General features: G+C 49.2%; 1 protein-coding gene across 6 annotated transcripts in view; it reads left to right on the top strand.

Moving 5' to 3' along the window:
• LOC119441840 (tyrosine-protein phosphatase non-receptor type 4) overlaps nt 1–26,669 on the top strand; it is a 356,409-nt gene that overhangs the window by 45,655 nt on the left and 284,085 nt on the right. For 2 of the 6 annotated variants that reach the window (XM_049661657.1, XM_049661660.1), the window contains exon 2: nt 23,403–23,454. The exons of 2 other annotated variants lie outside the window; for them this stretch is intronic. The gene's annotated coding sequence lies outside the window, so the exon portion shown is untranslated. Of the gene's footprint in view, nt 1–6,783; nt 7,477–23,402; nt 23,455–26,669 lie in introns of those variants that run through there. 2 more of the 6 variants (XM_037706474.2, XM_049661659.1) reach the window with 1 other exon arrangement.

Below are 26,669 nucleotides of genomic sequence, written 5' to 3'. Positions count from 1 at the left end.
TAAAAAAAATATAGCCTTGATGCAAATAACACAATTCTAGTCCCTGAGCTGGATTATTCAGAGGCGGACATTAGTTGCACGAGAATTCGAAACACCTATTCAACTAATCAACGAAAATTCACGATCTCCTGAAATAATTACGGCACATATTGCAATTTACGAATTGTAGCCGGTTAGTTCGGAAGGCGTATTCACTTGGAATGTATTTCCAGAATGACGCCAGTTTTTGGAGATATGCGTCATCAAACACCCCGTAAAAATGCACTGTTGTTCCACTTACTTTTTTTTAACAGGACGCTTTTTTTATGCATTGAAGCACAGAAGTAGCTGAAACGCCCATGTATTTTGTTCCACAGTGAGCGAAAATTGTCTACCAATCACAGCGCAGCGCGCGGCGCTTTTCTATACCAATCAGAGCTAGCGGCGCCAGCCGTGTACGCCGCTCGGTTCCTTGCAGCTACACCAGATGGCGCTAGCCTCCGCGCATCCCCGGCAGCGGCGACGCCGGCTGTGCGGGCAAAAAAAAAACAAAAAACAAACAGAAAGCTCGCCTTCGTGCATAGCGTTCGCCGCAAGCATTGCCTTTACGGTTGCAGAACCTGCAATTACCGGGAAGCGTGAGAAGCAGTGAGGGACCGTTTAATGCTATCGCGTTAATGCTATGTTAATGTTAATGATCGTTTAACGCTGTCGTGCTACCAAGTTTTTTTTCTGCCCATTTGGGAGCGAATACTTGTGCATTTCTCAGTTTGGCGAGCTTTCCGCTGTGTCGTATGTATAATTTGCTAAGTGAAAAAAAAAAGAAAATGTATGTTTTGTAGATGTCTGTAGTGCTTGTTGTGCCACTTGGAATAACAGCACACTGTCGCTGTCCCCAGCCACTCACCCAATCGCCGGACTTCTGTTTTCATTTGACGCGATTGGCTTAGGCTTACTTTCTTCTTCTTTTTTTTTTGTTATTTCTTCCTTGTTATTTTTCTTTCTTTCTTTTTCTTTTTTACAAATGGCTGCAAATTACCTCTTCTTCGGATAATCCACGACAGGACGCGCAAGTAATTGTCCGCGCGGTGCCCGAACGACGCGGCGGTGGGCCTTGCCACTTTATATGCAGCTGTTCTGTGACGAAACGGCATTTGCATCTCGAAATGTCTCATTCTCGGCTTGGCGATCGAGTACATGTGCGGTACGCGCGGTTTTCCGGGGAAGAAAGGGCTCGGCGTTTTCCATTCCGTCACCGCTCCAGCCTGTAGAGCAGAACAGGTCGTTGGCGCTGCAGCTTCTTCTTCTGTTTTTTTTTTTTTCTTTTTTGCAGGCGCCTGTCACCGTTGCTTTTCTTTTTCTTTGTTCCTTGGTGTTTTTCTTTCAATATTCCTTTCCGCTTTGCGGTAGCGTCGTTCTTTATACATAGCGACGTCTGCTCAGAGGCGTAACGTATATATAAAGCCTCGCTGTGGCACAGTCGCTGAGTGGTTGCGTTATGGCGCTTCTTCTCTCTCTCTCTCTCTCGTTCTATGCTTACGGAGAAATTAAAGGAACACTATAAATAAGTTTGGACTCATAAAAATACTATTTCATTATTCTGTTTTCGCCGTAGTAGGTTGATTATTAGAAGCGAATAGGAAGATCAATGTTTTGTTCTGAAATTTCCCGCAGTAACTTCAGCGCCGCGGTACGTTCAATGTGACGTCATGATTGCGAAGTATTGTATTGTATTTGGGCCGTTGTAGCTCAAGAAATGCTCTTTTAGAGTACAGTGTAGCTCACCCTTACCGATAAAAAAAAAAATTAACTAGGCCCGAGTAGACGCCGTTAATATCCATGACGTCGCACGAAGCTAGTGCGGGAATTTCAAGGCGGCGTCGCTACCCGTCCTTTCTTTTTTTTTCTTTTTTTTTGCTTTTTTTTTTCGTCTTTGCTGGCTCACGAAGCTTGTTCCCACGGTACGAGATTTTTTTTTTTTTTGCTATTGTAGAAGGGTAATCGACTAATTGCAGCTTATATTAAGTTCCTCTTTAGTGTCTCTTTACCGTGTGTTTTTTATGCTTCCCTTGCCGTCTTAAAGGAACAGTATTATATGCGATGACAACTTATAAGAGGTTCAGTACGAGCTCTAGCTACGTAAGCAACCGTACTGCACCTCCTTTCTGTGCTCCAAAACATAAGAGTTCCCGAGAGACGCCGATATTGAATGAAATATACGCCTCCGCCGCTGCGTCAGAGAAACTTGCGAACGTAATTGGCTGCCTCATTTATACAAGTTATATTCGAATCTAATAGCGTGGCGTGTTTGCTACTGGACATATAGACGCTATACAGAAAAAAATTGACGTCGAGAAGATGCCAGATATTTGTTTACATCGAGTAGAGCACCCCGGATCGGATCGTGTCCGTGACGTCGAGAAAATTGCGCACAACGTTAGGAACTGAGGTCAACTTTTTATTCTTTTTATTTTGTGGTCGTACGGTCCTCGCCACAACTAGCTTCTACCTTAAATCACGTGTTCTGGCCTGACTTCGATACTGAGGTCGATGTAGCCGAAAGCTAGTATTTTTAATACAACCTGCAAGTGTGCTTCTCCACACCTCATTTGACTTAACCAATATGGCGGACCTCGGGTTAGAATCGCAAGTAAAGTTGTCAGCATGCAAGCTGGTGACGCCATTCACGGTGACGTCATTCATTCGTCCGTGAAATTGTGACATGGCCGCTCTTCTTTTCGACACTCTGGCGCGCCAAGACTGCATTCTATTACATGTGATTGATCCGTTATTTCACGAACGTAATCTGCTAATCTGTATTTTATCTCAGTTCGCTCTATAGTGTGCGTTCGAGCCGCAGATACGTCTCGACATGCGTCACACCATTGCATGCGCATATTTTATTGCTATTCTACTTCATTCGAACCCTTATCCTCCGTTGACGGCGTTGTGTCAAGACAGGCTTTGTGTTCGCATCGGTGTCGTGGTATGCTGGTTCTGTGGGGACCCGTTTGCATTGCGGCAGTTCGTGATCTCCGTACCACATCGATCACACCACACGAATCGCATCTTCGTGGGGCGTCTCTGACGGCGCGATCACTATGTGACGCCTTGCAGAGGTCGTCGCGGACGTCCGCCTACACGAGGATAACCAGGGAAGAACGAGTGGAACATGCGTACGATGCTGTCCGATGCACGCATATATGAGGTCCCTAAGGGACCTGCTTTTAGGTATCCGCTCAATACAAAGCAAAGTCTTCTATAGTATGTGAAAACAACTACGAAAAGAGATAAAGCGAGAAAGGCGTGTACTGACGCTGCCCCGGTGATTGATTAGAATTTTCTTGTGTTCCTGGTTTCGTTCCCTTTTTCCCCGTGATCGAAACACGCGTAGACGCGTTCTTTATTTTTATTTTTTATTTCTTTCCAACGTTATTAGCGTGCTTCCTCTTTGACTTGGTAATTGGCTGTCGGCAGAGTTCGCCGCCTTGGCCTGGGGCTGCTTCCTCTCGTTTTCTCACTTCTTCTTGTACTTCTTTTTTTTTTTTAAGCAATGCTTGCCCTAGCTTTTTAAAGATATATGTTTGTAGCGGCTTGCATTCATTTTCCTCGCGTAGCTTCCTTGGTTTCAGACGACTTGTTTATTGTCGCGCTTGTGCCCCGTGTTCGCAGTGTCCTCCTCGTCTGACATTGACATTTCTCAATTACGCGCTGAAGGTCTTCGCCATCCGCTAAGAGGTTAACGAACTAGCCGGAGCTCGAGTAGCGCGTTTCAGCGGGCATCGTTAGTCCGGTGTATATATAGTATATACTTGGAATCGTATACACGGTCACCAAAGTCTTGCGCATGCAGCTGGCTGCCTGATCTGCTTGGGCAGTTCGTGTCTTCGACCGTTTTTTAAGGGGGGAAATGCCCTCGAAGCAGGGTTCAGCGACATACGACCTATGTGGCGAGCGCTGACTTATTAACTGGAGCAAGTTCAATCACCTAACTGACACGACGTTATACAGCTGCATGATCGGGCGCATAGTATACGATAGTGAAGAGCGTCGAACGGCGTTGAAATCACTTTCTCATATATACCCGCCGTGGTTGCTCAGTGGCTATGGTGTTGGGCTGCTGAGCACGAGGTCGCGGGATCGGATCCCGGCCACGGCGGCTGCATGCATTTCGATGGGGGCGAAATGCGAAAACACCCGTGTACTTAGATTTAGGTGCACGTTAAAGAACCCCAGGTGGTCCAAATTTCCGGAGTCCCCCACTACGGCGTGCCTCATAATCAGATCGTGGTTTTGGCCCGTAAAACCCCATAATTTAATTTTTAAATCACTTTCTCCAGTTACTTCGGCGTTTTATAATTGGCAGGGAAACTTTATGTGGGGAAATCTAAACTTTATTTTCTCGTGGCACACATCACTCACGCACGCACCAGTGAATTCGCTGTCAGTAACAGTCCCAGGCGGCCAAAATAGGTGATGCGGCTGTATAGCATGCGACGCGAGCAGGAGGTTTTCGGGGGCGTTGGCAACATTGTATAGTTGCTGTTGTGCTCTGAACTCGTGGCCTCATACCCACTATGGGGCATCGGGCAAACATGGCAGACATTCCTCACCTTTCAGCTGCCGTCCATCCGCGCATACATGATACATACATGCTATATCTTAAGCAAAGCGCACCCTGATCGAGGCTCTCGACTGTTTGCGATAGACCCATTATGCTAAGTATAGTCTACTATAGATGCTTCCCTCTCTCTAGGGACTCAGACTCGCGTGCATCTGGGAATATGGGTCGGCTAGCGCGTTTCGTCAGCCTGGTCCTCTCGGACCCTAGAGGCCGCTGCTTGGCCGTTGGTGCGTGAAAGGCCGTTGCGACGAATGCGTTTTCTTTTTCGGACGCCAGCGCGCTGAGGGAGAAGCGTATATGATGAGTAGTTGCGAAGTGGCATGCAGACAAAAGGGCGGCTGTTCGCAGTACGGGAATGGAAATAGAAAAAAAAAAAAAAAAAAACAGAGGTGCGGCAGTTCTGCTGCCAGGCGAGATGCTTTCGGAATGACGCAGCCGCACATCGTCTTCCGCCGCCCTCTCGCACCCGGCTGCCCCGCTCATTTTGCGTGCAGTGCGCGTAGCAGAGTGCGTCGTTGGGCTTCGCCTCCTGCGCGTAGCAGTTGCTCTATCCAAGTGGTGCGGCACCGTGGCTTATTCGCTTATGTATTGCATATCGTGCATATGGAATTGCGACTACTGTATAGGCTCTTGAAATTGAGTTTCGACGAGAGGCTGTAAGAATGGTTTCTGTGAAATCTCAAATAAGTGTGCGTGCGTGCGTGCTGTGCGTGCGTGCGCGCGCGCGCGTGCGGGCGGGCGTCTCCTTCCGTCCCCGTCCGTTTTGTGGCTGGCCTCGACACTGCACGGAAATGGTCAAACCGAGTACAAGCGGGTGCTTATTCACTTTGCTTTTCTATCGTTCCTTCTTCATGCTGTCCGCTTTTCTTTTTTAAAATTTCTTCTCTTGGTCTTTCTTATACACAAACAGGGTCTTCGATGTAAGGATAGGAGTGAAAAAACGGGATTCGACCTGCTTGAGAGAGACCTATTTGTTTAAAAGCATAGAGGTTTGCCGGTGTAGAAGTGTTCGCTAACATATGCTACTCTGCAATGGAAGGTGAAAGGAGAGATAAAGACCCTAGGAGGTGGAGGGTTGAAGTAAGCGAACAAAAAGAAATCGGCGTTGATTTAGCGGTAAAAGCATTACGTCGCACCCGTTTGAGGTCCCGGTTGCATGATTTCAACCGTGTTCGCCACATTTCAAAGTGTTGTTCAGGAGCTCACTCGACACACGTCCTCCTCCTTCGAGGAGCGAAGTGTAGCTGACAGTGGTCCGCAGCAGAACACCGTCACTTCTCGCAGCTACGTGGCCGGCTTCCCACACTTCGCGCACTACACTTCTCCCCCCACTTTGACACTCATAAATGCGAACGCATTAAGAACGCAAAATCACACCACTTTTGAGTCCTACTTGTCCGAATGTATGCGCACGTTATTGGGTAGAGCCGATGGCCTATTCTAAGTTCGTATCCCTACAGTCATAAAACAAAACAGAACAGCAACGGAAAAACCTTTCTTTGCTTGAATGAAATGTGAAGTGAGGGCGTCCGATAAGCCTGCATCAGGAATACCGAACAATGGTAGCGTCACACGATGATGTAGATGTCGATAGGCGCCTGCGAGCTGACCACCGAGACAAGTATGCGTCTGCACATTGTCTCGTATGCTCGTTTTCATTTGATACGTCGCGTTTACACACACACACACACACACACACACACACACACACACACACACACACACACACACACACACACACACACACACACACACCACACACACACACACACACACACACACACACACACACACACACACACACACACACACACACACACACACACACACACACACACACACACACGCACGCACGCACGCACACACGCACACACACGCACGCACGCACGCACACACACCTCTTTCCTTTTTTAAGTCCGGCTCGCGCTACGGTCCGTCCGCATCCGTTGTTCATCGACGCCGCTCGGGCGGGCTGTCCGACGCTCGGCTTCACCCCGCGCAACGGCTGCAATTCCCGCTTTCCAAGCTCCCCCCGTCCGGGCGCTTCCCTGCAACGCGCGCGCGCTTGCGTTCGCGTCGTCACACTTCGACGTCAGGGCGCGCCTCGGCGCACTGCCAACGCAGACGCGCGCGTCGGCCAAAGGGCGCGCTTGTGGAGGGGAGCGGCGCGAGTCAGCGCAGCAGTGTGGCAGACCGCGCCGCCGGCTGGCTGTGTGGGTGGTGTGCGTGCCGTGCGTCTCTCTCCCGGAGATCGTTCTGCGCTCGGCGCAACGGAGTCTCGTCATCGGCCGAGCTCGCCGCTGCCTGCTCGTCGTCTTGCGGGCCCCTTTTAGCGCTGGAGCGCGAAGAGCGCTCGAACTTCTCAGCTGTGAACGCCGCCGCTTGGCTTCTCTCTCACACGTGCTCACCGAGTTCTTCCCTTCGTTACCCGTAGTTTGTTGCGGACGCATTTCTCTTCCATTCTTTCTCCCGCCTTCTATCGTAGAGGTCAGTGCCGGGAGCTGCATCCACCAACACCGTGGGTTGAACTTCGCGCGCCTGCCATCACCGTGTGCCCCTTTTGTTGATTGCGGTGTCTGAGACGGAAGCTTTACTGTGCCTCTGTGTTCTTAGCATTTTTCTTTTCTTTCCGCCCGTTTCTCTCACACTTCTTTTTGTGTGTGTGCGTGCGTGTTTCGAACCTTCGTACGGGTTGCGTGAATTGGCTGCGTCGCGGAAGATGTCGCCGAAAGTTTGCTGCTCGGACCGCGAACGCGGCACTCGGATTTGAAATGCCGTCATCTGACGACATCGTGTTGCAACGTCGACCAGTGCCGGTGGTGTCACGGAGAGTTTGGATTACGTGCCCCATTCCTCAACGGACGCGGAGTTGGGTGAGTCTGGCGGGTTTTAGCTGCCGAGCACCGGCTCTCGTCTCGCTTCGCGTGAGCTTGGCGGGAACATTATAAAAGGATGTCTTGGCGCTAGGTAGAATGTATACCAGGTGACCGTAAATTTGCAATGGCGGCGACGTAGACACTACATTTTTGCGGGTGGTAAGGAGCAATTAAATGGAAAGGAAAACGCGTATACTTATTGTTATTAAGCTCGTATTATAGCGACTTCTCATCAATACGACTTTTATTTGTTCTGTAGATTGCGCCCACACTCTTGAATAAAAAAAAAAAGGTGGTCATGTTCACGAACTAATACTAACACGTTACTTGTCACATAAAGTACTACCTTCTTAGTAAACCCGGGTAGTAATATGATAGTTTATACTTTTCACTACCTGCTGAGTCTAGGATGAAGCACCAACCATGTACTATGTCGGCCGTGCAGGTATTAACGCAGCTGAAGTTACCAACAATACAATGGGGTCCATTCGATTTATAAGTGCCGCTTGTATTGTCACATTAAGTCGACGTTATTGTAAAAGCATAAGAAGGTCAAATAATACATATGAAAAGAAAAGGAGAGAGAACCGGAGTCATTTCGCTATATATTAAGCATAAATTATTGGTGTGCGTAATACTTACCAGGGACACTGCGTCACAATGACTCCGGGTAACAATACTGCATAACTCCATCAAGCAACGATAAGCAAGAACACACATACAGAACAACGACGAAGGTGCTACGTGACACGTGCTCTAAGAGTAACTTCAAGAGCTTGGGGGAGAACATGCTGCACCGGTGAGCACCTATGCATTTGGATGAATACTCAAAGCTTTGTACTGAAATTTCTATATACTTCTGACTGCATATATGTGTGCTGTGACGTCGCACATCACCGTTAACTGGCACAACAATGAATAATACTACAGTTCATCTGAATTTTGCATAAGAAAATTTGCATAACAGACCACGGCCAGACGAGGTACAAGTGGCTTAGTAGTGACTTAGCGAAAACTACCAGAAAGGCCGCTCTGGCTAGTAAAGGCAGCACTTACTTTACTAACCGCTGACTAGTGAAGAACTAGTAAGAATGCAGCAAAATACAAATAATAATATAGTAAATGCACGCATTTACTAGCCGTTTGCGAACTTTATTTTCAAGAGTGCGTGGATTACCTTCGCGCTTATCGTGATCTCAGTGACGTCAGCTAGGGCCACAGCTTTCGAAAATTCACCGAAATTTATGGTGCGTGTGAAGTGAAGAGTAATCTCCCACAGACGAACACTGACTTGTCCTTGTGTTAGTGTTTGTATTCTTACGTGCTTGCGTGCGGCCCTGCGCTTTGAGTGCCACCAGCCAACCGCTTTGACGGTTCAGCGGCTATAAATACTGCGGCCTCCGGTATATAGCAGGTGTCACATTCGCTTCCGCTTGCGTCGGCTGAAATATGCATCTTCAGGGGCGAAGTCGGATGAGCAACTCTGACGAGATTACCAGTGCACCTAAAGGAACAGTGAAGAAAAAAAAAAAAACAGCAACTATAAATCAGTGTAGGCTGGCTGATAAAGTAATCTATATCAAAGTTTTAGTTCAGTGTTTTAAATTTGTTATTCATTTTTATTTATTTATTTATTTTGTGGTAACAGGTTCATTACTAGAAAATAAACTGGAGGCAGAACTTCCGTTTTAAAGTGAAGCTTTCTTGGCCTTTCCCTCCCAGTTTGGTGTAAATGTTTAACCGCTGTCGGCTAGAATTGATTGATTAATTAATTGATTGATTTATTCATTCATTCATTGACTTGCTGCAAGCGCACTCTATTCGGACCGCACATCAGGCCGGCACTCTTTCCGCACCCTCAACTGTCGTGAATATGCAATCAGACATAGTCGACTGGTGGCGTTTGACTAAATTAAGGTTGTGCGCTCTGTGTGTTCTTAGTCCACGCGCGTGATTTGTGACGCATGCGCATAGGAGCAAGCAATTTAAGCTCGCGGATATCGTCAGCACGGGGTCTTTTGACAGCAGCAATTGTTCAGTTGCGTTTCACAAGTGACTGGAAAATAGTGCTCTGAACTTTACTGTAACCAATCAGAAAGAGGCAGTTGACGTCGTGAGGCGTATGTAAAAGAGACTGCAGAAGACCCTGTGAAGATCCAGACAACTGCGCAACAAGAAACGACCCGAAACCATGCATGCATGGTTAGCACGCATTTTTCTAATCCTGAGCGCGCACCTTTTTTATATGAGGATATACATACGCGCTTTGTTTAGCCGGAAGTTAGGCACAGCAGAGACTGACAGTATAAGCTTGCGCAGAGCGTAAAGTTGGCACAGGTATTATCACAATTTGTTTCTTCGTATATATGTTCGACACCTTTAAATATCTTCGCGAATACAATCTATATTTCGTAAATATTTACAAAACGCTCGCAAAATCGTAGAACGAGCCCAAATTGGTACTCTTTACGAAAACATTTGGGGGTGTTGGCAGGTATGTAATATAATCCGGCTTTGTTGTGTGTTAATCCGACATAAGCTATTCAGTCACGATGTACTACACATTGTCTTTTGTTCGCATGATTTGGTTTCGGCAGTTCGGTCCAGTAGTAGAAAGACTCATCAGTGCAGTGGTGGTCCAGTTGTGTCTAATAGTGGGAAGACTGTCCAGTCCAGTTGTGGTGCAGTTCAGTCCAGTGGCGGCAGCAGACGATCCGCGTTTCTCAGGCGGAACTGTGCGACTGTTTTGAAGAAACGCTGAAGTTTATTGCATTTGCATTTTTTTACTTTCGCGGATACACAAAAAGAGTGTATAGATATACCATTAAAGAGAAGCTTAGTGGAGCGGCATACTTGAAATATTTTTCTACGACGTCACGTGGGAAGCAAGTCAGATCTCGCTCGCCCATCTAGGTCAGCAGCGATTTGTAAGATGCTGAGGTTTTAAAAACCTAATAAATTGCACGGTTTACGCAGAGCAATTATATTCGCAACACGATGAGGCGTGTGTCTGCTGCAGCAGAAGTCCAGAGACGGCTCGGCATATTCTAATGGAGTGCCAAAATATCCATCCAGCCAGTACCGTATATTGAACGTTTATACTTTCCAGAAGCGCTTGAGTTCGACGCTGAAGGGGGTGTTAATTGTTATGCGATCGAGCTAGAAACGTTTCATTATTGGTTTGAAAAAAAAAAAAAAGCCCGGAAAAGATGGAGCTGGGGTCGCTGGGGTCGTAAAGTTACCTAGTTACCTAGGTAACTTTACAGTTAGAGATAGAAGTTTAATAAAGAAAGACCCGCCGGGGTGGCTCAGTCAGCTAAGGCGTTGCGCTGCTGAGCACGAGATCGCGGGATCGAATCCCGGCCGCGGCGGCCGCATTTCGATGGGGGCGAAATGCAAAAACGCCCGTGTGCTTGCGTTGTAGTGCACGTTAAAGAACCCCAGGTGGTCAAAATTAATCCGGAGCCCTCCACTACGGCGTGCCTCATAATAAGAACTGGTTTTGGCATGTAAAACCCCAGAAAAAAGAAGAAGTTTAATAAAGATAAATAATTTAAACTACAGATAGGGAAGACGATAGACTACAATAGATGTAGTAAAAAAGCACGATTAGCTCAAGCAGGCTAAGTAACTATTCGTCTCCGCCCCTTTTCAAAAGGCATGCCGTTGGAAATTATTATCAGCATCGTTTTTTAGACCGGAGGACGGCAGCTCAGCGCACAGCTATATGGCTCGAGTACTGTTTGTCAGTAGTATTTGCCAACTGCCTCTCCTTCCACCTTGCGCTGGTTTCGTATACGTGGATGAAAACTCTGAACTGAACAAGTACGTCCGGTGCCTCGCTTCACTTCCATCCTTATCGTCCGTGCATGCTGACGTCGCATAGGCGTGGAGTCTACCAACGGTGCCGTGTGCACAGTGGGAGACGGCTTTCAAAGGGCGACGGAAGCAGCGTGCCTCTCTATAAGCTGCGAGGTGAAGCCGTTGCGCAAGGGCGCGACCGACGACAGGCCGTGCGGCAAAGCCAGGTGCCGTGTGCATGCAGGACCGTGTAAGCGCGGGTCAAGCTGTGGTTCGAGTGCTCTCGTCTTATCGGCATTTCCGAACCCCCGCTGCAGAACTCGCAACCCGGGACGCGCTGATAGGGGCCGCCAACTTTCGATGCGTCGGAAGCTGCGGCATATAGGCTCGTCAAGAAGCGTTGGGTCGGTAAAGGGGGGAGACAAGCTTTTTGCTATCACTTCGCTCCCCCCCCCCCCCCCCCCCCCTGTGGTCAGCCGCCTCCTTTCTGACCCGGTGCTATTGTCGGTAGGCCGATATGCGCTGTACGGGTTCTCTCGCCTTTAGCCACCGGCGCTGACGACGCGGCGAAACTTTACACACGACTTCTCGTAGCTCATTAACGTCCCCCCCCCCCTTTTTTTTTTCTTTTTTTTTGGGGGGGGGAGGAGGGGGGGGGGAGTGACCATGAATTTGCTTTCGTCATTAGTAGTCTAATGGCATATTTACGACCGCCTCATGTGGGTGTGTGCACACAACGGGTGTTGAGAATGTATGATGTGCGGGAAAAAAAAAATAGACGGAACACAAAATTTTGCCGTGGTTATAGGGGTTCTTTTGGCTTCATATTGAACTTAGGGGCATATCAAATTTTATTTTTTTGCTGGGGGGTTTATTAGCTCTACCAAATTAAAAAATATATACTTAAACAAAACCAACTGCTTGATTGGTCTTCCATCTTCACATAGTGAAAGGGCTCTGTCTTTTTTTTTTTTTTTTTTGCTCTGCCAATTTGAATGTGGAGTTGTAAAATAAAGGCCCGTTGTTTTTTTCTTTCTTGTGTTTTTTTTTCTTTTTTTTTTGCTGAGTACTGATATCACTTGATATCCCATGAAATGCACGCCACGAAAAAGCGTGAAATTTGGTTTCATGCTTATAACCAGCGACACAGAGACATGCGTTGCGTATAGGACTTGTACGGCGATACTATAGCCACTATAGCCACACGCAGGAAGCGCGAAGAAAGTGCTTCCTATTCTCCACTGTATGGCCTCACTTCTTACCCTGAGTATTATAGGTGGCGGCTGCCTGGCTTCACTTTCGGGATGCCTTCTCTACTGGAGAACTGTTTTAAACGTCCTTATACATGTTGCTCTGTTCGGGCGGTACACAGCAGCAGCGGTAACAGCAGGGTTTCAAGGTCGTTGAACGGCCCGACGACGAGTGCGTTTGCGCTGTTGCTACGCGCGTCGTCGTCGCCGTCGGCACGCGCCCATGAACGCGCTTTCTGCGTGTGCTGTGTGCTCGCTGCGCTTGCCTCGGGAAGCCCTTGGGCCTCCGCCGAGCGATACGTCACCGGCGCGACGCGAAAGTGAATTGGAAGGGGGGGGGGGGGGGGGGAGAAAGACAAAAGGACGAGGCGTCGCGTGACTGACAGTTCCGGTTCGTCTGCATGCGCTACGCGGGGAGCCATGTTCGTTCGAGGGCGCTCGCGCCTTTCGGGTTTTGAATCGTCTCGTCATCGCTGAAGATCCCTCTCTGTATAGGCGGGGATCTCCGCGTACGGTGAACTAAGAAAAATGCATACGAGAAGATGCATATGTTTCCTATAGCGTTGCAAGCTTAAGTTAGACAAGCGCTATTGCCTAAACCATGTGGGCAGAAACACACTGGTTTAGGATTCCTACAGAAGTCGTTAACAAGAAACAAGAAGTCGTTAACAAGAAAGCGAACAGACACATTAATGAACATACGCGTACTCAAACCAAGAACTAATGAAGTGACACAAGAATCCGAACGTGATTATCAATTGAGGTGAAACGGACCGTTCAAATTTTGGACAAATGTGTCACTGCAGATTATTCCAATGACGGACGGCGAGGATGCATGGACAAATGAAGGTCGAGAGTGTTAGCAGCTGTGACGTCAAGAGGCACGTCGGCCGACAGAGGTTGTTGATGGAAGCGCGCGGTGCAGTTTCCCGGCGGCGGTTGATCGTCATCGATAACGGATGGTGACGCCATGTTAACGTCACTTGGCTTGACCGTTGTCCAGGTTGTAATGTTAATGCTACCGTGTGATGGTACCTTTTTGCGTGCGCCTCACTTGCGTAAGCGTTACGAAACGTCGCTTGGCGCTCTACCGTGGTATAATTCAGCAGCTGCCCGCAGATTTGGCTGTCGACTGTGCGCTGGAGCTTCAAAGGGAGCATGCTGGAGCTTCGAAGAGGCGGTAGATCACGCTGACCCAATCGCATAAATAAATAAAAAGAGAAGAAAGAAAGAAAGAAAGGAAACGGGATGTGTAGGTGCACCCTTTCATGTTGTCATTGGCCAGGGCCCAACGTGTGAAGGCGACATTTGTACTCGATCGTGCCGCAATGTTCTCGGATTTCTCTCAGTGAACCCCGCGATCCTTCAGCAAACAAGAACAGTGACAGAACAGCTGATTCGTATAATGCAGACCGTCGGTGCTTTCGTAGAGATTTGGAGAACGAAAGTGTGGGTTGTATAGTAGAGTCCTTCGTTTGTAGTTTGTGCGAGATCCTCAATGTTGTCATTATTCTCCAGGCTTTTAAGGAAATTTAGAAAAAATACTGCACGTGCTTCACGTTCAGGAATCACGGTCGCATTCACGCCATCAACTCCTTACTCTTCTAGTCTTGCAGTAGTTAAACGAGGAACACAGAGTCTGAGCTAAGCTCGATAACCGTTGGTTTTACCGCGGCGGTAGAAGCATGCAGCGCGTGTGGTCATGCCTACGCAGGTTTGCGCAGAGTTGTTCTAGCAGCTGGTGACCTCCTTCGTGTAGAGGGTTCCGGTTTTATTTTGGTCCACGCTTGTGGTTTACCCATTATTTAATCACCGTCGCGGCTTTAATCTCTATAGTTGTGTTTTGCTACCTCTTCCTAGAAGTAGACCTCGCTTCGCCTTGCTTCAACACTTATCTTCACGCAGATGCGGGTTTATGGGTCGCCTTTTAATTAGGAGGAGCGCCGGGATGTTGTGTTGTTTGAGTGGCTATGTTTGGTTTGTGGTGGTTCTATACATTTACTCCTGGTTCGCACCATATTTTTTGTACACTTGGCCTGTTAGCAAAGGAGCTAAGCCCGAGGGGGGATGCGGCGGCCGCATTGCGATGGTGGCGAAATGCAAGAACGCCCGTGTAGTGTACCGTGCATTGGGTGCACGTTAAAGAACCCCAGGTGGTCGAAATTAATTCAATTAATCGGGAGTCCCTCACTACGGCGTATCTTATAATCATAAATCGTGGGTTTGCATCGTAAAACCCCAAAATTTATGTTTTAGCAAATGAAGGACTTACGCACCAGGTTACCAGAACTGTGCGTAGCATTAAAAAAAACGAAAAAAAAAAAACGGAGGGTATGCTTCCCTCCATATACCGCATCTGCAATTTTGACTTTTTACTTTCGGACCAGCCAAGCCAAACATACGCCGTTGTCTGAGTGAAAGCCCGGAAGGTATTGATCAAAGTGTTCGTAAGCACGCTGTCGTAAGATTGCAGCGAAAATTGAAAGAGCAGCAATGGCGTGGAACGAGCGAGGGTACACGGCGCTGGAGCGCAGCCACGGCTTATTCAGGAGGACGGCCGTGGGAAGAATGACGGGTGTTGCGTTCTTCGGAGTATACCGAACGTTGTCGAAGGTATTTGGGCGCTGTTCACTGCATCGCTGCAGGTACGGCTCTCATCACACAAGTAACGACTCGGAGCGTATACGCTGTCGTAATGCATTACGCATGTCAGCTAGCGTATACAGTACATACATGCTGCGCCGATGCCGCGCCCTTTGTCTAGGACCCAGATATCCCGTGTCAGGAATACCTGCTTCCAGATTGTTGCTGCGAACATTATAGCTAAAGCGAACGAGGTAGCCACTTTAGGCTCCGCGAAACGGAACTAGTCACGCTTGACGCCATTCACGCGCAAGCTTGCGCTGCAGTTGGTCCCGGCCAAGCGGTGGCCCCGGACTCCTTGTTTAGATAGCCACCTCCAGGTCGCCTCCCGCGGCACACCGCAGAGGGGATTCGTGGACCCGTCGTGGTTGCTCAGTGGCTATGGTGTTGGGCTGCTGAGCACGAGGTCGCGGGATCGAATCCCGGCCACGGCGGCCGCATTTCGAGGGGGGCGAAATGCGAAAACACCTGTGTACTTAGATTTAGTTGCACGTTAAAGAACCCCAGGTGGTCCAAATTTCCGTAGTCCCCCACTACGGGACCTAAAATTTCATTTAAACATTAAAGTTTCTCCCTCCCCACTACGGCGTGCCTCATAATCAGATCGTGGTTTTGGCACGTAAAACACCATAATTTACACACACACACACACACACACACACACACACACACACACACACACACACACACACACACACACACATATATATATATATATATATATATATATATATATATATATATATATTAGAGAGGATTCGTGAAACGCCGCCGGGAAAAGAGACGTGGTTGCTCCTTTCGGAGAGAGAGAGAAATCACTTTATTCTACGATAAAAAAAAAATGCATCGATGCCCTCAGTCCAGGACGTCGCTTGCGGCGTGCTTCAGCGCCAGGCCGATGAAGTCCGCAAGGAATCGTTGGTCGTGAAGGGTGGTTGCGGCGGTCAGCCACTCCTTTCGGACATGTCACTTTTCGATTGCCCGTTTTCAACACGCTCCCCGTGTGGTTTATAAATGCCCATAGCGGGCGGCCGTGCAGTCATCCCCCGCGTGACTTCGGCAGCGCGGAGGATGTGCGCCGCACAGTGTCTGGGTTCGGTTTGTTTCTTCTCGTGGTGGTTTCCTTTGTAGCTCGTTATCACGACGCAACGCCCCCCCCCCCCCCCTCGCCATCTTTGTTTCTGTAGACCGAGAGATGAAGTTTTAAACGTGGGGTGGCCGCGAGGACTGCCCCGGCTGAGCGACGAGGTCCGCCTTCTTCGTATCCGCAAGACACCTCAGCTCCTTCTCCCGGCGTGCCCCGACCGACCTCGAGTGGGGCGGCCGCGAAGCGAGTCAGTCGCACGCCCGACTTGCCCAGAGAGCGTCGTGGTTGCCGCGTTAGCTTGCGTTTCACTGCCACCCCTCTCTCTGCTCGCGTGCCCTCGGGGTCGTGCCTCGCGTGGCCCCACTCGTCGTCGCCTGTCCCCCCTTCACCTTCACCGCCGCACTCGGCGGCCGGCCCCGCCGCGTGTTTGACCTGGCGAGGCTCTCTTCGGGGCGTGGCGGCGCGTTATCTCACTTGGCTGTGTACGGTACGCGCGCCGCTGTGGTCTGCGCAGTGTGGCAATCGCTGTGGCATCGTAACCGTGGTGAGTTAGCGCGTGGTGGTACCTGTGCGTTCTGAAAACGATTGTTTTTGGGCTGCCACGGTACAACCTCTGGCGTTCAGCCGCTGAGCGCAGAGTCGGGTTTCCATTCGTGGCTGCGGCGGCCGCTGTCGAATGGAGATAGAATGCAAAGTCGCACGTGACCCTTTAAGAAGGCGTGAGTACCAAGATCGACCAAAATGGCTTGGTTTTTTTTTTTATTTTAGTGGGAAAATATTCTAACATCCCTGACACATGTTTCCATCGAGTGACAAGCTCGTAAGTGAGCTGGAAGTCATTTAAAGATAGCGCGGATGACACACACGCACACGTGTTAATTTTGTATTCGAATATAGTTTAAATTAGCCCGGAAATTTTCAGCTTCCTTATTCTAAAACGGGGACAACCGTAGTTGAATATGTTGGATGACTGCCCATCCCCCCGCATGAACTATAGTGATGTATCCACTTAAAGCGCGGTATAACGTACTCGGATCTAGAGCACTGCACGGGCCGATTTTTTCAGCCCGGCCCGGGCCCGTCTTTACGTTGGGCTGCCCGCCCGAGCCCGCCCAAAAGTTTTATGGCGAGACCCGGAAATAAATTACGTTACCTGCCCGGCCCGGCCCGTTACCCCTTTACCTTAGGCCCGAGCCCGGCTCGAAACCGGCCCGAACCCGGCCCGAGACTGAAAAAGATCACCGAGTGGCATTAAACAAAAATTAAATAAAGAAGAGAATGAAAGGAATTTATTCTTAAGGCATAAATACATGTCATATGCAATTACGAACACCATTTGAGCGGTCTGAACGCAAATACCAGCGCGCGAAGTAGTACGAATGACTCTGCCGAGCAGTATCGCCAGCATGCAGTTTCCAACGGCGCGACCTTGATGCGGCCCAATCCACTTCTATCGCAGCGCCGCCAAAGTATTTTTCCACGTCGGGCCCCTCACTGCAAAGCATGCGCCGCCCCAGCCGCTCGTTCCACTCAACCGTATTCTAGTACACTATAGCCGAAGCGCAGCCACGACCGGTCGTGAGCGCAGTGAGTGAGTACGAACTTTATTGAGGTCCTGAGACCCCCCCGCCAATCAATCCGGTGGCTCCACTCAGGTCGGGTACCGGTAGACAGAGTCCTTCGGCGACGGCCCGGGCCCTCTGGACAGCCTTAAGCTGTGCGATGAGCTCTGTGCTTCTGAGCGCCTGAGTCCCAGGAGGACTGGTCAGCAAAGTCCGTGCCCGCGTTGGCAGGGCACAGCCAGAGCATGTGTTCGAAGTTGTTGTATTCGTGGCCGCAGTGTGGGCATGCAGTAGGAAGGTCAGGATTGATCCTGCTTAGTGTTGTTGGTGTGATGTATGTCCTAGTCTGCAACTGTCTGTAAGTGACGGCCTGTGCTTTTTTGAGGTTTTGGTGAGGATGAGGAAAAATTATTCGTGCTAACCTATGATTTGAAGTGATTTCGTGGTATGATACGAGCGGGAAAAAAGCGTGATCGCAGTGTATGGATGGAACAAATAGAGAAAGAAAGCGTCTCGTTCCTCCATGGTGCAGCGTAATGCGCTGCTGCTAGGCGGCCGTTTGAGAACATGCGTGCAATCATGGATGGACGCAGTACCATTTTCAGCCGCGTGACGAATTATCTTATGTTACCAGTCATCGTTTTACCAATTCGCCTTTGAAGAATCAGCAAGTCGCGAACGCGCTTGCACCGCGCTGAAAGCATTAATTACATTGATTTAGGTAAGGAATACAATGGCATCCTTTGGTTTGAGGTGACTTCGGTCTTTCTGGACTTTTATATTCTGTTGAAACAGTGCAAAATACGACGGACGAAGAAAAGGGAAGTACACAGGAGTAGCACTGCTAGCTTCCAGCTGCGCCGGGGCAACAGGTTTTTCAGAGTCGAGACGCGCGAGGATAACTCGCTGCATGTTACATGCACACCACCAGAAAGTCCGAGCCCGGCCCGAGCCCGTGAAAACTGTAGCGTAGCAGTGGCGCCCTCACCAAAAACAGCGGCTGCAACTGTCAACTTAGCCGAGACGCGCTCGTCCATTGACGGCGACGCAGCAGGCCACACCTTTTTTTTTTATTAATCCAGCGGCCGTGTTATAGGCTAAGGATAATGGGCCACTATGAACAACAAATCAGTCAGGGTTACTCATAATTATTTTATGTATTCTTAGTGTGGGCACGAAGCGGGTCCCCGCCGTTTAGCTTCATTATTATACATGAGGGGGGTGGGAAAGGGTTATGTGTCAGAACCACGATCTGATTATGAGGCACGCCGTAGTGGGGGACCGCGGTTCAATTTTGACCACCTCGGTTTCTTTAACGTGCGCCTAAATAAAAGTAACGAGCGTTTTTTGCACTCCGCCCCCACCATGGATGCGGCTATCGCTGAGCGTGCCTCTATTTGTATGTCATCATCATCATCATCAGCCTGTATGATGATGATGATGATGACATACAAATAGAGGCATTTGTATGTATGGTTTCAATAATAATTATAAGAAGAAGAAGAATTAATATTTCCGTTGTGACTGCTCTTCGTGAGAGGTAACCACCTCCCAGACACATAATGCGTACGCAGTGCCGGCTGGATTGATATGTCGGTGTCTCTACAGCCGCACGGAAGCCGCGCGAACGCGTGTCGTTCGCTTTCGCCCGCCGCGCCGTTCGGACGGAGACAAATAGCTTCCCTTTCGTGACTGACGACCATAAGGTTGTCACGGCCGGAAAACGGATATCGGCACGCTAACGCCAACACTATATAGCGTAACCTAAAAGAGACAGAGAGAGAAGCCACCTTGGGGCCAGCATCTGTTGGTGTGTCCTATACCGGGAAGAGAACAGCGCCGGGCGTTTGGATATATATATATATATATATATATATAGAAGCGGTGGTGAGTCCCACGCTGACGGATGAGCGAATGAATGAATGAATTACTGCCGCCGGTCTGGAAACGGGATATAGGTGAAGGTGCCGCGTGACCCCCCTGCGTGCTCTCGGCAGCGACGGCAGGTTCCGGCGTGTGTGTGTGTGTGTTTATGCGCCGTTGGACGTCACGAAGGGAGACGCCCATTTCCGGAAGCAGCAGTACACGCGAGCACATCCCGGAATGCGGGTCGCTCGCGCGCCGTTGGCGACTGGGTGCCGTTTCTTTCTTTCTTTCTTTCTTTCTTCCTTTCTTTCTTTTTTGCGTGTCGAAACCGCGCGTATATGCGTATGCTTCTCTCGGGAACACTTATTATGTTGTTGCTGGGCTACGAGAATAGAGAGCGTGTCGTATTACCGCTGGAAAACGTGCATGGCGGCGTGCTAAATATTTCCTGCCTGCATGCAGCGCTCACGCATTGCCGTATATTATCCGTATACGTTTGATACAGTAACGCATGCGGGGCTAAATATTGCTACCATGTTCCTTCCTCTCGCAGGGCTGTTGCTCCTGTGGAGGCTGGAGATGCTGCGTGGTTATAGTACGGTTTCTACGATAAAGAGAGAGGAGGTACAAAGGAAGGAGAGATGTCGACGATTTTGTTTGTGCAAATCTGCGAATATAGCTAAAAGCCTATAGTGCCATGAACAGAGATTTGCGAGTGCGTCTCGGACGTTTCTGTAGCTGCCGTTTTCTTCTTTCAACACTATACTATTAAGTGTTTTATGAAGTTTGCTGTCTCCGTCAGAAGATTGCAGATCACTGCTAAAGTGGTATAAGGCTTGTACGTGTTCCCCGTTGGCATTGCTTCTGCACTGCGCCTAGAACGTCGAATCGCAGCAAGAGCGTGGAGTACTGGCCGTCTCAATAGTTGACGTGTCGAAGCAATTAAGTGATGTTCTATTCGGGGGCTCCCCGGTGTAGACGGCTTGTCGACCGGTCCTATCGCGTGCTCAGTGGCTTCGAAACTTTTGACCAGCACTGTGCTTTACGAATGCTTCCGGGAGGCCTCCGAGTTACATCCATATATGGAGCTGCTGCCACGTTCAGTGCACATCTCTTTATTCAACACGTGAAAGATCAATAGTGGGTTTTTTTAAACCATGCTTTTAGCTATAGATTGAATTGAAAAAAAAAAAACGTTTATTGTATAAGGAAAGGGTTGGGGAAGCAGGTGGGTGGGGCCCCTAGTCCAGAGCTCCAGTGGCCTCAGCAGCCCGCCGTGCTTGGTCGAGGCGTGCCTCTGGGGCCTTCTTTTCCTCGCTGGCGAGCCAGGTTTCCCAATGCACCTCTCTGAATTTTTTGCGCCGGAATGTGGGGCGTAATAATTTTGGGTGGCCTGAGCTCGCATTTTCTTCGTAATGTGGGCGAGAGTTGGTTGGCCTCCGCACCACGGGCAAGTGCCCATGTATGCGGTGGGGTGGATACGCCACTCATACGCGTCCCTTACACCTAACTGAAGGTGTGGCGGGGGGTAGCGCTATCTTTCGCAACGCTGGTGTTCTAGGATATCCCGGGGCGTGTGAGGCGCCTGGGACGGGAGGAGGGTGTCTGGACGGGGGACACTCGCTCGGTGAGTCATAGCTCGAGCTGCACTGTCCGCTCTGTCGTTCGCCGTGGCTGCGATGTGTCCCGGGCACCATATGATTCTGTGTTCGTGATGTAGTGTTGCACCTATGAGGCGGGCTACACACGCAGGAACGCGGCCGCTAGTGAAATAACGACATGCTATTTGAGAGTCCATGAGGATATCAGAACCCGGCCTCACGGTTTCTTTGGTTTCGACTGCGAGGGCGACCTCTAGGGCCTCCGCCGCGTTTGCCGAGCTGGTCTTGGCTGAGGCGCAGGTGAATATACCTGGCCTGCGGGCCGAGCCAACGACGGCCAGCGAACAGCCATGTGTGTCACAGCGGGCTGCGTCCGTGTCTGGGTCGGTGCCGTATTGCCTCGTGAGTTGTCTGGCTCTGGCGTCGCCACGCGCTCGGTGGTACAAGAGATTCACGTTTTTCGGTATAGGCGCGGTGTGGATTTGGGTTCGGATATTGGCGGAAAGCGGTACGCGTGCTCTTCGTCACTCTATTGCGGCCGCATGGGATACCATAAGCCACGTAGGACGTCCCTACCCGTGGGCGTGAGGCTGAGTCTTTCTCGTTGCGACATGATGACCGCGGCCCTCAGCTCCTCAAAGGTGTTGTAGATCCCTAAGTCTAGAAGGCGATCCGTGAGGGTTCCTGTTGGTAGTCCGAGGGCAGCCTTGTAGGCGGTACGGAGGAGCGCATCGGCTTGTTCCACCTCAGCCTTGCTAAGTTCTAGGTAGGTGAGACGGTACGTGACTCGGCCAATTACAAAGGCGTCGAGTAGGCGGAGCGTATCCGCCTATGCGATGGTAGGTTACTCTGTGTACCGTCCGTGCAATTTGCTTAACTGTCGTGCGAAGAGTTGTAAGTGTGTGGTCCGCTCGCCTGTTACCCTGTACCCAGAGACCAAGTGCCTGGCTTTTAGCTAGATAATACGTATACATTCGGCATGAATTAAACGCGAACAAGCCGAAAGCCTCAATGCCGATTTGCTATGTTTCCTGCAGTTCTGTCTTTATTTGTAACAGTGGCTTAATTCAGGAAACAAAATATACATTCAGTCACCACCGTGCCCCAAGACTGGCTACGTATGGTTGCACGTAGCATTTCCTAAAATTGTGATTACGTGTAATGGTATAGTTATGTTCGCCGAACGCTATAGTATACGAGCAAACAGGTTTCTGTAATCCGTGTATGTCATAACCTACAAAGTAGTGCATGGTAAGCACATCTCAGTTCTGCGTAATTGAAAAGCTTAAATCCTACATAAAGCACGCACATGTACTGTCAGCTCATGGGTGTGTCTCTAAAGCTCACTGACCTGTTAAGGGAACAGCACGTTATGTTCGAGGGATTTTTTTCCTTTACTTGATTTTACTTGATTTAGCCATTCGGTATGTGCAGGAGGTGCATAATCTTCGTATGTAGCTATAGGTGCGTGGTTTTTCTCTATGCGTGCATTCTTCTGTCGACAAGCATGATATATACGTCGCGTTCGCCCTCATCACACCGCTGCGTAGACATCTTAAGTTGTGCGTAAGCCTGATTGGGTTTTGCATTTCGTTATAGCCTGTAAGCACCGGCCTTAAGCATAAAAAAAAAAAAAAATAAGTTCACGAAAATAAATTTGGGACGTTTGTGGCGGATAAACATAAGCGTTGCACGGACGTGTTACATGCTTTAGGGGGAAAGCAAGCACGGTTGTACGGATCGCCGTTATATTTTTAATTGTGTATTATTTAATAAGCACCTCTTGACTAAAGCTTCGCTTCGCAGAGATTCCAACGTACGTCTGAGATCTGCGTCAACACCCCCCCCCCTCCATCTTTTCTTTTTTCTTTCGTTCTTTTCGTGCTTCGATCTATGCTGGTTGAGTAAATGCTGTCGGTATGTGATAGTCGTCGTCGTGACCGCATCTCTCAGTCTTGACGTACGCGTGTTTCTCTGTACTGCAGTGCGTAAGCGTTCTAATAATATTCGCAATTGTTAGTGGCGCCCGTCCTGTGCTGTTCTTTGTCTCGCGTTTTGAGCTTTCCTTTTCCCATACGTTTCACAAACTGGACCTTCTTAAATATCATTTCAGTTCTTTCTCCCGAACCACCTGCATTCTGCGGCGTCGACTGCGTGCGTGGACGGTATGTTTCTTCCTTCCTTCCTTTCTTTCTCTTATTATTTTTATATATTTTTTTCTTTTTTTCTTTTTTAGCTTATACATTTCACTTTCGCATCCATCTCAGCGTTGTGGTGCGGTAGCCATGGATGGAGAGAAGGCGAGGTGTTACCGAGAGCGCAAGAAATATAGGAGCATAGGCACAAAGAAGCAAGAGTAGAATAATCAATATATATGTATATGTTATAGTGATAATATAATGGGCATTGCGATAAATAGAAAATATATTTCACAAGCAATCTATCTCCTGTATTTATTTGATTTTTTTTTTCAAATTTTATTTCGGCCATTTCACGTAACCACCGCTGCCCTCCAAGCCCGAGCTGAGTACCTGATCCGGGAACCTCTTGATGCAGCTTCCGAAGCCCGCAGGTCTGGGCGCGCTTGCGCTGTTCGTGCCAGACTGCCTAATGTGCGTGTCGGTTTGTCGTGAACGGAGAGAGCAGCTGCTGCCGGGGAAGAGCGCATGCAGAGCGCCGCATCGTTTGCATACGCACTGCATGCAGTGCTGCGTGGCCTCGCGTACAGACGCGTCGTAAATCGGGCGAGGAGGGTGGAGAACGAGGGGGGGGCGTACAGTGGCCCACGCACCAGCCAGCCGCCTGTATGGAGAGCGCCGAGTGGGCGTTGTCTGGGCGCGCCACCGCCGTCTGGCGCGATTGCCATGCGGTGCGCCGCGCGCGGTGCAGCTGTCGGCGTTGACCTGCGACGTTTGCGGTGGCGGCGGCAGCGACGGCCGTGGCAGCACGTGCTTACTTCGCCGGGTGTCCCCTTGATGACTTTATGTCGAGCGGTGCATGTGCTCTATATAGCTGGTAGGTGTTCGTCGGCCTGCTCTCGAGCCTTTGTTTGAATCTTTGGTTAGTGTTTCGTCGGTGTTTAGACAAATATTACCCTTAGTATTTTCCACGGGAAACGTATGGAAGCACGCCTAAGATATGCAAGCGTCACGCACCTCTTTCCCGCTTTAAGAAGTGGGGGAAAAAAAAACTATCATTGACTCACTGACCTATTCCTGCGTTATTAATTCATTCATTCATTTCAGAGAACAGTCTTCACCGGAATACCAAATAATTATCATGAAAGAATGATATGCGAAGATATAAAAAGCAAGCGCAATGGGAAAAGAACTTGTCCTTCAATTAAACGGCGCTGTCGGGCACCTGAGTCGGCCGTTTACGAAGCGATTACACGCTGCCTAATCTCGGGACACGTGGCGTTAGTTGACCGACACTGCAGACCTTTTCAGTCGAGAGAAAAGCGAGGAACCTCTGTCTGACGTACGTGCTCGCACGTCGCTGCCTTGTGCCTTGCGTCTGTGCCTTCTGCTAACAAGCTACAGGGCCACGTACCTGTTTACGCCTGTTGGCGATCCGTACGAGTATATAGTGAACGCACCGCTTGACGCTTAAATAGGGGTCTTTCGTCTGTCCTGGTCAGCTGCGATCAGCCGGCGTGCTGATGACGTAATATATATATATATATATATATATATATATATATATATATATTGACGCAAGACAAAAACCGTCTTTAAATAACGCGCGCAGGTTCGTGCGCCCTCCAAGAGGACAACGGCGTATTAGTAAGAACAAAAAAAGACGAAGACGTAATGGCACGTGCATTGGCCGCACGCACTCGAATATATGTGACCGTTGTCAAAAAGAAGAGGAAGTGAAGCGCCGCTCGTGAAAAAGAGGCTTCTTGATCTCCTGCTTGGAACGCTGCAGCTATTTAATTTATTTACTTGCCGGGCACAAGTTCGCCCCAATAAATAGTTATCTCAGAAGTCATTGTATCATTCGTTACAATATATATATATATATATATATATATATATTGTAACGAATGATACAATTCAGTGTGTGTGTGTGTGTGTGTGTGTGTGTGTGTGTGTGTGTGTGTGTGTGTGTGTGTGTGTGTGTGTGTGCATCCTTTCGATGTTCTAGGAGCAGCAATCTCGGGACGGCGGCTCGTATAGGAAAATTACTTAAATACTTATTAGTTAAGCGTTTGGAGGCTTTCACAGGTCGCGAACATAGGTCTCACCTTTTTCCCATCCACGTTTACAAAATGCAGTGTTTTTATTAACAGATTTGTGGGCAATATTCTTGGTTCGTGAAATACGGTATCCGTGCGTTGCACGCAAATAAATCCGAGGAAGGAAGTCAAATATCAGTTCCCGCAGTCGCTGCAACCCAGCTGCCACCTTTTTAAGCGGAAGAAATTTCCTCGGACGCGGGGAAGTTTTCGCCAACTCTCGACTACTGCTAAAGAACCGCAGTTCAATCTTCGTACAGGTTTTACGATCGTTTAATTCCAATAATTTCGGGCCCAACGTGTCGTGCCGTAAGTGCTGTGATATTTTAGAGTTTCGATCCATAAAAGGCGTCGCTGTGCGCACGGTCAGCGCAGGGTTATGGAACGGTTCAGCCCGCGACGCTTGCGAAAGAACCCTGCTTATATCGGCGAATACCGCTCGTGTATATGTGTAGCGCCTTTTGTTATTCGCTTACATTGAATCCCCGGCACGTGGCGCAGCTGCGCAATAGCGTGCTCGGAATGCGACCGCATAATGGAGAAGTTATTCTTACGAAACGAGGCTGGCAGGTATACATAACGGCCGCCAGGACGTTCACTTCGAAGACGAATTGCGGCACGAATTGTCGTCGGGCTGACTTTCATCCGATACTGTACACTTTAATGTTTAGACAAAGAGAGAGAGAGAGAAAGGGAAGTACGAAGAGCCCGACGTCTTGATCTCGCTTTATATATAGTATAGATACAAAAGAGAATCGACGAATTGCGATGCACGAGAGAAAGACACTATACCACTGTGAAAAAGATTCAAATTATACGCTATGAGCGATCGTCACCCGTCGCTGAAACGTGGGCGACGGTAGGCGTCTTCGGGTGGGCCTTGGTTCTTCCTAGTTTTGCCGGCGTGCCGTATTTCTGCGCTTATTATTGAACCCTGCGAGGAGAGAGAATTCGAGCGGTATACCGCGTACTTAAAGAAAGCTTAAGCATAGCGTATATATAGATGCATATGCAGTGAGGAGCTATATAGAATGTCGGGGCAAATGCACCGCTGCCCTATACTCAAAGGGAATTTGTACAGACGAGCCAGCCAATAACGTTGGCTCATTTCCGCGACGCCATGGCGGAGGCTCTCTCGGA

This window comes from Dermacentor silvarum, chromosome 2, assembly GCF_013339745.2.
Source record: "Dermacentor silvarum isolate Dsil-2018 chromosome 2, BIME_Dsil_1.4, whole genome shotgun sequence".
NCBI classification, from domain to species: Eukaryota; Metazoa; Arthropoda; class Arachnida; order Ixodida; family Ixodidae; genus Dermacentor; species Dermacentor silvarum.
This window is presented reverse-complemented; position numbering and strand designations above follow the sequence as displayed.